Here is a 13426-nt window from a genome sequence, read left to right as displayed (position 1 = left end):
GGAGCTACAACATGGAGCTGGTCACTGCTCCAGTATAACTATAACAAACAAGAGAAAGTTGTGTGCAGAGGACCTCTTGTAGTATATATATATTCACAGTTCCAAAGGTGCACACCGTTTACTCTAGTACATACCTGGGTGCCTACCAAGAAAGGTAAGTATATATGCGCAGAAAGGCTATACTCACAGGATTTCAATTCAAAAGTAAAGAAATATTTATTAACCTAAACGCTTCGATCCCCCACAGGGATCTTCGTCAGGAGTATACAAACAAACAACCAGAGGGCCCCACCACCCCCACAATTTAAATGTGTGTTCAAATGGCGCCAAACTGGTTGCTAGGCAACCAGAGGAGCTGTCAATCCACCCATGTATTGTACAATATAGACTGTTACAGCATGCGCAGCTCCCTGCGCTAGCTGTCATACCTTTACAACATTCGGTCCTTAGTTGCGGGGTCGACATAACCCGACTGCCTTTCAGGTCAAGCATGCAAGGAGAGGCACGGACTCGCTTCAATTGGGCAAATTAGTAGCGATCTAGTGTTAAAACGGCATACTTAGGTCTAAACCCACATATTACTGCAGGCGAGGTTAAGGCTACACGCTCAGCTTACTGGAGTACAGCACGCATGGGATGATGGTCAAGGCACAAGGGCATGTACGGTGACAGAAGAAGAATAAGAGGAACAGAGATAATTAAAGAAAATAAAGTAAAATAAACAGGAAACAATAGAGGGTACATGGAGGATTGCAATTGCATAGGTTCACCATCTTGCTACAGTTTGTGCGCCAATTATCCATCAGGTAGGAAGGGTTTATTGCAGTCCATATCAGGGGAAATGGAGCACATATAGGCACATGGCTATTGTCCAATAGTCCATAGTAGTAGTTAGATGAAACAACCCAGCGGGAGAGTCTCGTTCAGTCCCTGAGGGGCAATGGTGTCCAATCGATGGATCCATTTCGATTCCCATCTTAACAGGGCTACGTCTCGATTGCCCCCTCTAGGAAGTGGGGCTTGGTGTGCTTCAGGTAGAGAAGATCATAGCCATGGCACAGTTTTCAGCACAGAGATAGAGACTGACACCACTTTTCAAGTTTAAATTCAGCTTTGCTGGCTTTTATTTTAAACAAATTAAATCTTCAGCGCACTGGCTTCACATAAGCATTTACAGCCCTAGTTCAACACCCTCACTGTTGTACACATGAACTCACGGTTTTGGCTTCCACTGGGCACAAATCACAGAATCCTCTCAGGGCTCACTCAAGACCCTCAGTCTCGAGGGAGGGTTTTCACTCTTCCTCTCCAGTCCTTTTGGAGCTCTCTCCAACACAGGGGGAATAACCCTTTTTTCCCAACTGCACACAGGCACCTTCCCTCCACTCAAGGAGTTTCTCGTGTGGCCCCTCACCCTCCTCTACTATGAATGTTTCCAGGTAAAGAAGCTCTGAGGTGTAATCCCACACCACCTTTTAACTACAGCCCATCTGTATCGAATTACTTAACTGCCTCTAGCTTGGCATCTGCCTACTGGAGCAAGGAATGGAAGCCCACCATGCTCTCTTCCATTTACTCCAGGGACCCATTATGCAGCTTTTCCTAAACTGGTACACAACTACAGCCTTGCTTGCTGTAAACACATATTTCCCCGGAGTTTTCTATTCACCAGCCTAACACTAGTGAAATACACACATAATTAAGACACCTCTTACAATATATATACTGTATATATATATATATATATATATATATATATATATATATATATATATATATATATATATATATATATATATATATATATATATATATATATATATATATATATATATATATATATATATATATATATATATTTCCTATAGTATCTGAATTTAGGGCATGTGATTCTAGGGCAGAAGTAACTAATCCATATGGTGTTGTAAGATATCAATATGCCAATGTTCATGTGGAGTAGATAAATATAATTGTATATTATTTTAATTCTTGTTAAGTTCCTTACGATGATGTATCCTCAAATGTGGGGTTGTCACAACAATAAAATAGTTCAGGAAAAATAATAATGGAAGTTCATTCTTTATTCAACATTATTTTGATAACATTATTGCAGCTGCAAATTTAAAGCACATGAAAGCAAGCAGTTGGGAAAAGAGTGTTATTACCCCTGTGTTGGAGAGAGCTCCAAAAGGACTGTGGAAGAGAGAAAACCCTCCCTGGAGACTGAGGGTCTTGAGTGAGCCCATGGAGAAATCTGGGATTTGTGTCCAATGGAAGCCAAAACCGTGAGGGGTTATGCAATGGTATAGTGCAAAAGTTTCTACAAGTCTGGTCACCTCTACAACCACTCATGAAGTAGCATTTAATGGTCACCTGTTTAAATACAACCATTTTATTGCCTGCTATGAATTACTACACTTGGGCAATTGTGCCTTCTATTGAATACTCTAACGAGTATAGTATAGCACAAGGCATAACAAATATTAAAGGAAAACTTTACCCTTACAATGAATACTTAAGCAACAGATAGTTTATATCATATTAAGTGAACCACCATTTTGTGATGGTCTGTGTGTTCCCTCAGAGATCACCTAACCAGAAATAATGCAGCTCTAAATGTAAAAAGTGGAAGTGTGAAAGCAAAAGACAGAACTTTGTCCACTAATTTGCTCATGCAACCTAACATTTATGCTTTGTTTGATTTGTTTGTGTGCACCATGAATCGTAGGATCCTATGGGGGGGCGACTCTCAGTTCTTGAAGTGGAAGTTTTCTATTTTGGATTACCCAATGGCACATACTGGTGAAAAAATATATTTTTATGAAAATGTTTTATTTCCATGAAGCAGGTTTTACAAATGAGCTGTTTATGCAATATATTTTTACAAAGACCACCATTGGGGTTATATTTTTCCTTTTAGCTGTTTCAATCCTTTAAACAGATTATTTATCAAAAGTCGAATTTTAGGTCTATGTGAGCTTTTTTAAACCTCAAATGAACTCACAACTCAAATGGTTTCTAATTTAAGAAACAACTTAATGGGGGGTTGGTAGCAAAACAATGGAAGGCCCCTAGACCTCCCACTCAGGAGTTTCTAGATAGAATGAAATAAATTCGCAGGATGGCTTATCTGACTCCATTGAAAAATAATAACGTAGACATATTCAATAGAATATGGTATAATTGGTATCTAATAGAAGTGCAATGGAGGAACCATTCAACATAGGGTGAGTAGTAGTCTACAATGTATAGTTATGGCATGTAAAAGATATGTAGGGCGATAAACTGAGAACAAAGTTGGAAGTAGAGGGTGAACTAGGGAAACAAGGGTAACAGTATGGATGTACTTTATTATATATGACAATAACTTATGGCTCTATAAGCAGTAAGCGGAGCTTTGTAGGAGATTAACACATTAATGTATTGATGCTGTATGATGCTCGGAATATATGCAATATTGCCAATTATACTGTGTTATGGTCCAACGTGGGCAAGTTATACTTTTTGTTAAATGAAAAAAAAGAGAAAAATGAATAAAAATATAAATAAAAAAAAGAAACAACTTAATGGAAAAAACATGAATCAGCGAGTTCGGGTTATACAACCTGAAAACACGAATATATATCGAGTTTTCAAGCAAAACCCACCTAAAAACTTGAACATCATGAAGGCTATTTAGATCTTCAAATTGTTTAAGGGACATAAGCCATTGACTCCTCCATGATCTGGACAGGTTTTTAGGATTAGTTCACACGAGGAGATTCAGGGAGATTGCCTCACACAGGCAACTTCGGGCGACTATGGAAAATGCATCACTGCGTGTGCATTAGCACAGGCGACTTTTCATTATAGCCTATGGGAAAACACGCTGAGGCAGTTCGGGGAGATTGTCGCTCAGAAGACAAGGCGATTAGTCGACAGGCGACAAAATCTCCCCGTATCTCCTCGTGCGAACTAGAAAACTAGATGAATTTTTCATGGAAAACACAACTTGACCCTTAATAGTAAAGTTTAGTATGAAAAGATTATTTTTTTTATTCTGAAATAGTTCTCTGTTGCTAAAAATGTAATGAGAATATAAAAGTGGAGTAATTTGAAAATACCTTTTTTGACTTGACATTTAATTAATTTAACCTATCTTCAGTGAATAATTATTTGATGTCAGGTTTTTAACATATTTAGATTTTCATGTTGCCAGTGACTAGCAGGGTGAAAAGACAAGACAAACATTTTTTACACCACAAATACATGGAGCACATTTAAAAAAACAGGAAATATCTTGCAGTTCTCAGTTCACTGTAATGAATTTATCTTCTCTAGGTGAAACTGACAGGGTAAAATACTATGGCTGCTTACCATGCATAAGCAGGCTACTAACTTAACAGGAGACTTTTAAAGTGGCCAGTTAATTGTATGCAATGCTATCCAACCATACAAAAGAGAACTGGTTACAGAATTAGAATGAAGGAAAATGTGCTTATAAGTAGCATAATTTACTCCATTAAAGGTTGAACAATAGCTAATGTCTCTGCACATGACCCTTTTACACTGAACTATTTACTCAGTTTTATTTTTACACTGAATAGGCTGTTCAAAATAAAATATATTTTGAATATAGTTAATTCGCTGAAAATTTCATGGATAAAGGCTGGAGCGAACAGATGTCTAATATAATAGCCTAACCTTCTAGTTATTAGCACCTTCAATGGTTTGCTTTTAATCCTGAACCTGCAGTTTTATTTTTTTTCTGAATTGTTTCTTTAAGATGGCAATACATATTTTTCATGGAGCAATTTGCTTCATAGATGTATAATCATATAAACAAATGCTATAATAATATAATGTTATATCAGGAAATCTACAATGTAGGGTATGATAACTGTATTTTAGCGTTTTCACCTAATGCATATTACACAACAGCATTAGAAATTATTTTACACTCTTACATAAAATCAGTACATAGGACGTTTGCTGAGAGTTCTTGCCCTTACTGATATACAGTACAAAGGAATGCTTCATTTAAACCTGATGATGTGAACTTGAACTGTCAGGAAGACCTTATTCTGTATTAATCATGTAAATGTAAAGAAAGATATAATGTACTGTAAATTAAAGAACAGGTAAACCCAGTACTATTATGAAAGATGGATAGTTCTATTGAATATGTCTAAACTCAGCAATTATATTAGCAGATTAATCATGACGCCGAAAATTGGCTTACACTTATTCTTTTTTTTTATTTTTTCAATATCTGATTCAGGCTTATTTCAATTGTCAAATTATATCATGCAGAGAAATTGAAAGGAATCATTTTCAAGGTTTTCTACGAAGATATAACCCTTAAAGTAATAGCATAATTTGTAACCAAGACACGCATGTCTTCAATGCACCATACAGTAACCAAAGATGTACAATGACAATTTATAGGCCTTTCACTCAACAGATAAACTGTACTATTATTGTGAAATTGATTTTCTTTTGTCTGCTTTTGAAATAATTTCCATATTATAATTAGAATCCTGTTATAGAAGTAATGGGCTTAGAGCAGGCTTGATGCATGTGGCCTTATTATCATATACAAAGCACTATAAAAAAATACTTTTCCTGGTAGGTGTTTGCACAGTTAACATTTGTAGCACCTTTCTGCTTATTTCTTCTAATATTATACAGAACTCACATAGAATGTACAATTTGATGCAAAATGCAAAAAACATGTTACATTTGACTTAAAAATTTTTTTGCATGATAAACATGCTGCTAATATAGTGTTGCATAAATTCAAGATGAAATTTGTACAGTTTGTGCCAGTCAGTGCCAGTTATTTTTAATCCAGACTTCAAAGTCAAATGTAATATGCCAAGAAAATATGGTCTTAGGTTTCTAATCAGAACATGGCATTTGCTGGTCAACTTTTTGAAAACAAATCAAATTTATTGCTATGGTCTACGATATTTAGGCAAACGTAAGACTTTATTTCATAAATCCCCAAAATATAATGAATATTGCCCTGCAAACCAATGTTGAAATTAATTGATCTTTTCGAGTATCCAACATTTTATCTTACGTATAACAAAGTTTTATTAAACTTTGACACACTATTATTTGTTAAACATCAACAGCATGTGCCTCCTACATGCAATGTTCATAGCTATAAGGTGTATATAAGGGGCCCTATTTTTGAGCTGGGATAAATGTTTATGCCAGAAAAATGGAGTAAAAAATAGTTCAAATTAAACGTAATATTTAGAAATGATGCCTCTCTCTTTATTTGTGTTTCTATACCATAAATCACAATCTCTGAATCATCCATTTAAACTGGAGTGCAATTTTGTATCCCCTCCCCCAAAAAACACTGTAATTCACACTATTATTTTCCATACCTATTCCTAGACTCATCAACAGAAGAGGAGATGGTGAAGATTGCAGAAAAAATCCCAACATCAGAAACATCAGTGATGCAGCCCTTTGATGTTGAGGTCCCTCTGCTTGCCAGAGAATCTGTGAACCACCCACTATAAAAAGTAGAGAATGCAAATGGCCTCTGCAAGCAGAGGCAGACTATAATGTTTTCCTTGCAATCTGTTGAATTTGGTATGCTTGTGTAAAACAAGATTTGTTTATATTTATTTTTGGAAGCTGGGATAGTGTTAATTTACCTTTTGTATATAAGCACAACTGAATAAGCCCAATTAATTATAGCTGGATTCACCCAGATGATGTGCATTGTAGAATCACTTTGTGTTATCTCTTGGTCCATCAAGCAGAATTCTCAAACCATTCAATGGTTCTTGCTTCTTCTCTAACCACAGGGTAATTTACTTTCAGGGAGCTTTGTTGTGCTGCAGTTCTTTACAAGGTCCTGGCTAGTGGAAGTTGAACTGAGCCTTGTTGAGAAAGAGGATGTGAATGAACTCACAGATGCCTATACTCTATGAATAGTGATGAGCGAAATATTTTTCCAGGTTTTGTCGCAGGGAAAAAACACCTAAAGACTCAAATGAGTGAAAAAAAAATGTTGCTCATTGACTTAAATGCATAGTGAAACAGGTCATATTTGCCAATCACTATTTATGAAGGAATGAAAAATGTTGTTTTGATAATGGCAGTGAATGTTGGAAATTTCTCAAAGTTAAATTGCACAGTTTCTGGGAAAGGGCAGGATGCAGGACTTTAATTTCCAGGAAAACTTCAAAAGACTGTAGTTCCTGCAAGAAATCCATAACTGTGGCTGGTAAATGAGGATTTGGAGGAAACCAAAGATGGCCTAAAAAAGCATTTTAAGGGGGAATCCAGATGTATCATCTGCTTCTCTAAAGTTTAAAATAGAAAGAAAGGTGATACATTCAATTATTCTCTAGCCAATAGGCTGCAGGGTGTTATAAAATAGGTCAGGGGGCCCCAGCCTTTTTTACCCATGAGCTATATTAAAATGTGCATAGAGTTCCTTTGTGTACCAAATAAGGGCTGTGGTTTGCTGTTTGGTATCTGCTATGTGGACTGTAGGCTTTGTTTGGCAGTTGAGGATCACTGGGATAGTTAGTCCAACCGAATCAGATCGGTGGTGTTCCAGAGTGAAAGGATTGCAGACAGTCTTGCCCTCATTAAGTATTCACATCAATCTGCTTCTAGCTATCATTCAGATCCTACTTAATATGGATATCTAGATCTATCTATCTATCTATCTGTCTATCTGTCTGTCTGTCTGTCTGTCTGTCTGTCTGTCTATCTATATTAAGTAGGACATGGAATATATATATATATATATATATATATATATATATATATATATATATATATATATATATATATATATATATATATTGTGATTCATTGTCACTGTGTGCCATAAAGCCGCATTTCAAATTCTGTTGGAACTAGCTGTTATCAGCTACTCTCTTCTTAATAAAACTATAATTATCAAAATGCCATGTGTTCAATTGCGCTAGTGTATTACAATGCAAGTTTATTTAAGAAATACTATGGATAATACATGCTGAATAATTAATCAATCCAAGGAATACAATATGGAATTTAATATGACTATGTAGCCATGTAAAATTATGAAATGTCACCAGAAAAATGGCTGCACCTTAGCATCTCATGTTCCCATAAGGTAACAATATGCTAAACAATAAAGATTGATAGTAAAGCCATTTTATATTTAGTTATCCTTTAAAATTAAGTTAATCAAAAAGGCAACTGATTTGTAAAAGGAATCTTTATGAATATTCTGAAACTATGAATTTTTTTCTGTAACCAGACATATTTCACAGCCTCGGTGTAACTTGAAGAATTCATTTGAATGTTTGCTGTAAACGTCTGTTTAATTGATTACACCACAATACCAGGATACTTCCCACAGCGTTAGTTCTTCCTCACACTTTTACTCACACCATGCACATATGGCTCATTTTTCACAGTCATTTATTACAAATCTGAGGCTTCATTAAAAAAAATTATTTGATGCCATTTCTCTTCAGATTTTTGTTCAAGTCCATTACAGGTTGTTATGGATACATACTTCATCTATAACATACAATCAAATATACAGGAAATTGTTATAATTAATACTATTACATCCTAAGAGGGCTTCGGGAAACTACCTGAAACATTGTTATACAGAATTTAAAAAATAATCAAATCAGATGCATGGCATTTTCCATGATAGGAACCTGGATGTATCATGAGAACAAAAAATAAATCACATGGCCCATTGGTCACTTTTATTTTCTTGGAGTAATACATAGAATTGTATAACTACTATGGATCTAGACCTCTCTAATGTTGTTCCTGAAATCTGTTGGAGCCATTCTCTAAGCTTAGGAGTCACAGCCCAGAGTGCTGTTACCACCACTCGGGCCACTTTGGACTTCACTTTCCACATCCAATCAGGTTTCACTTTCAGGGCTTTGAACTTCTTCCCCATCTCAAACTCCTTCTTCTTGATACTGCTGACATTTGGCACTACTTCATACATCACCACCACTGTCTTCTGGTCCTTGTCTATTAGTACAATGTTTGGTTAACTAGCCATTACCTGCCTCTCAGTTTGTATCTGGAGATCCCACAGGACCTTAGCTGTACTATATTCCATGAACTTCTGTGGTATCTCAATTGGAGAAGACCCTCGCACACCCGTTATGTAGATCTATAGATTTGCTCGGTGCACAGTGAATGGAGGATACGGTGACCTCCCAGTAACTGGAACAAAAAACACACCAGCACACGAGACTTGTATCTGCAGGGCAAGCCCTTGAAAAAGTTTTTACTGTGGTGGTGCAACGTTTCGGGGCTCTGCCCCTTTGTCAAAAGGGGCGGAGCCCCAAAACGTTGCACCACCGCAGTAAAAACTTTTGCAAGGGCTTGCCCTGCAGATACAAGTCTCGTGTGCTGGTGTGTTTTTTGTTCCACTTCTGTGGTATCTCCCTTCTGGACTTGGAAGAGATTATAATCTTTCTTGCCTCCTCATCATGGTTCCCATGAAACTGTGGGATACCAAGGTACTTGTAGCTGGTCTGTATTTCTGTATGTGTCCTGTTGACAATTTCACTCCATCCGTCTTAACCACCTTCCCACTGTTTATTACCATCCGGCCACACTTCTCTAGTCCAAATTAAATACCAATGTCTTCACTGTAGATCTGTGCCAGGTGGATAAGCGAGACTATGCATCATTCAGTCATAATAAAGCTATATAAATCTCTGTTCTTTTCCCCTCCCCACAGCATTCCAAATTCCAGAGCAGTACTTCACCTGTTGAAAATCGAATCACCTTCTTATCTACTCCTAGCTCCATAGTGTTTTTTATTTTCTTTATAGTTTCTATATAGAGAATTTTTTTATCCCAGCATGAATAAATTTGATCCTGTGTACCTTATATGATTTTTTAATTGCCCTACCTTTTTTGTATGTCTTCACCTAGTTTCTAGTAAATATTAAAGGACTGCCAAGGATAAAATTCAAGTGCCATACTCGACCTTTCATATCCATTAATACTAAATAGATTCTGTCACTTTTTCCCCAGTGGTTTATTTTTCTCTTTGATTATGGGATATATATATAGAATTATTTTTCTAATCAAATAAAGAATTTTAAACATGATGCTTAAAGCTTTTTGTACAGTTCATCTGCTCTACTTTTAGAAGAAAATGAAATAATGCTTAATGTGATTACTTTACAGAGCAAGATGCCCGTGCCAGGACTTAAGCTATGATAACCACTTTTGTTGTTATTACCGCTACATGAAATACATTGGCTCCTATCACCTTCCTAGCAAGATCGCACTAATGAACTTTCAGCTAGCATATGCATCTCTCATTAGAGGAAATATATTTTTGCTGCAAGCTTTTAATCAACTATGTGTCGAAAATATTAAATATATTTTCCTACTTCGTTATCACTGATAGATCTGAGTTGTGCCAGTCAGATTATTATTCATGCCACAACAGTAAATAAATCTCTCAACAGGCAAGCTTCCTTTTATTTCTATTTCTATCCCTTGCAGCTAGGGACCATGCTGGCACAGTTATTCACTGGCCTTTCAACTATAAATGTCCATTTTCTAGTTTGTTGCCAGTCACATTATTTAAGCTGGAAGGGACAACAAGTCTCTTGATAGCCAAATTCTTTCCTTTTCTGATTCTTGATCCAAATGTGAAAAAAAAGTTAAATATGCATTAAAACAGTATATCAGGCTGTAAATATTTATTAGGTATGAATAAATCAATCTAGTTCACTACTTAGAAGAAAGCCCATTGCACTAGAAGGGTAAAAATAAAAAAATCTATATCAAAAACTTTGACTATGCAAAATTTTAAAACATAAAAAAATAAAGAACTTTTTAAGATGCATTTATTTATTTGCTTCTGTTAAAAATACACAAAGCAGGTTGAGCGACTATCTGAAGATCAGAATTATAACCAATTAGTGTTAACAAATACTTGTAAATAAAAAGGTTGTTACTGTATAAACCAAACCTTCTACTCGTGTTTATATCAGGATGAGGGCAAATATAATGGGTTACAGTGAAATTGAAAGGATCATTAAACAATTTTGACCTTTACTCCAAATAGACAAAGACATGGTAATCTCTTTAAAGAAAACCACAATGTTTCTATAGGAATTGACCTAGCTCAGAATCTAAAGCATCTGAACCCCAAGTGGGTACATTACCATGCGAGAACTTTAATTGTTGTACCTCAATAATCCCACATATGCTATCAAAAACAGCACATAGAAATAACTCTGAGTAATACTTCATGCAGACGTGCGAGAATAAATGCACATTGACGGCTTTGCATTTGTCACTGGTAAAGTAACCCCATTGACTCCGTTTGGCAAAATGTCCATTGACTCCAATGCATTTGCAAAATTTCACTATTTTGAGAATTCTTCCATAGTTTCAGGAATTTTTGGTTGAAGCAAAACAGGGAAACAGGGAATTCTTTCCCACTGTATTTGCACAGTGACAATTTTGTTTCATCCATTCTGGATACAATTATTTCCTTATTCTCCTTATACTCTGTTTTAATGTTTCCTAGCGTTTTCACTTCCAGAAAAAGTTTTCCACCTGAAATCAGTTAAGCTTGATATATTGGAATGTTTCTATCATGTAAACTTTCTCCTTTTTTCTAAGCTGTACATTCCAAGGCCTTGGGGTCTTGTTATTTAGACCATAAATGGGGGAATGTAATATTGGTCGCTAACAGAAAAATCGATCTCAATGTGTTCGCAATGCAAATAAATGTTTGCATTGTGAACATTTACCGTATACCTTTTTGAACTCGTTGCTCTTCACGAGACAGTATTATAATGATTGCAAATTTTATATTTTATATTTTTTATATTTATATTTTTCCTATACTTGTGTTGATTGAAGTGCATTCATTGGTAATGTTAAACTTATAAGGACTAACCATGGACTTTGTATATATGGACTATTTGTGTTATATTTTATTTTATATGCTACTGGCAAGGCTGAAAAATATCCCTCCAAGGGGCAAATTTACTTAACTTCGAAGTTGCGCCAGCGTTGGCTTCGCCGCAATTCGTCAGGCAAAGTTTCGCCTGGGCGCCGCTAATTCACTAAAATCCAAAGCTGCACTCAGGGAGGCAAAAGGTAGCGAAATTGCGCTACCGTTAATTCGTCAAGCAAAGCGAAGTTACGCTAGCGATGCCTAATTTGCATACAGCGCCAAGTTAAAGTACAATGGACGTATATGTAGCAGCAGATACATTACACTACACAAGCCTGGGAAAGCTTCATAAAGTAAAATAGAGTTGTTATTTTGCCCTATACATGTGCCCACTGTATAGTTTAGGGGCCATATGTTAGGAAATGCAGGGGGGATGGAGGTTACCCCCAAAAAAATGTAAAAACTTTTTCAGCCTAAAAAAGTAAATGACGCCAGTGTTTTTTGGGACTTAGAAAAAAATGTCAACTTTTTTTGAAGCAAGCCCTATCTACTCTATTGCACTTCGTCTGGTCTGAAGTGGCAAAGGCAAGTCTATCGCAAGAGTTAACATTCAGTAAAATCCGCAAGTTAGTGAATTAGTGTAGCGAAACTTCGCCTGGCGTAAGGGTGCGAAATAGCGATAGAGTAGGTCCACTTCGCTAGCGAATTTACACCAGCACCTGTAAGTAAATCGGCAAAGTAACAAAATGACGTATAATAACTGACAAATGTTCCAAGCAGTTATAATCACTTACATGAGTCCTTGGGCTGGTGCTCCAGTTTGATGAACCAGTCTAGGGTATCTCTGAAGGCTACCTAGTTGCTATCATCTTCTGCTTCTTCAGTCTTCACTGTACCCCCATGCCAGATTTTTGCTTCTAAGTTTGGGTTTTCACTTTACTGAGCATGCATGCCAGGACTGGAATATACTGTAGAGAAGATCCAGAAAAAGAATGGCGTTTGTACTACTGTATGGTGCAGTTTTCAGTGAACAGGACACCAGCTCAAGGTATTAGTTAAGTGACTATAATCACTTTCCTTTTTTTATAAGGAGTGTGTGGGATTGTATCACTTGAAAAAGAGCTTTACTCAAAACATAACAGTTCTGCCTGGTTTACATTTTTTCTATAAGGAAACACAACTAGAAAAAACATTTTTTTTGCTGCCCTTAGTGTATTTAACTGAGAGCTATCACTTCCTTTTAATTATGCTTTCACAAGCTCAGTAAGAAAGACGCTTTAGCAACATGCAGTACAGCAGCCTGGCAAGCAAAAACTTCCCTCACACAGCAAAGCCAAATTATTTAGCACCACATGGCAAAATAAACATTTGTTCTTCAAATTTAGATTAGGTCTGATTCATGTGATCATATTATACTATATTTATTCTGAATTACATTTTACTGATGCCTTAACCATGTTCTATTTAACTCAATGTTTAGTATTGACATACCACTTTACCACCACATTTTTA

Source organism: Xenopus laevis, chromosome 4L (assembly GCF_017654675.1).
Source record: "Xenopus laevis strain J_2021 chromosome 4L, Xenopus_laevis_v10.1, whole genome shotgun sequence".
NCBI lineage: Eukaryota > Metazoa > Chordata > Amphibia > Anura > Pipidae > Xenopus > Xenopus laevis.
This window is presented reverse-complemented; position numbering follows the sequence as displayed.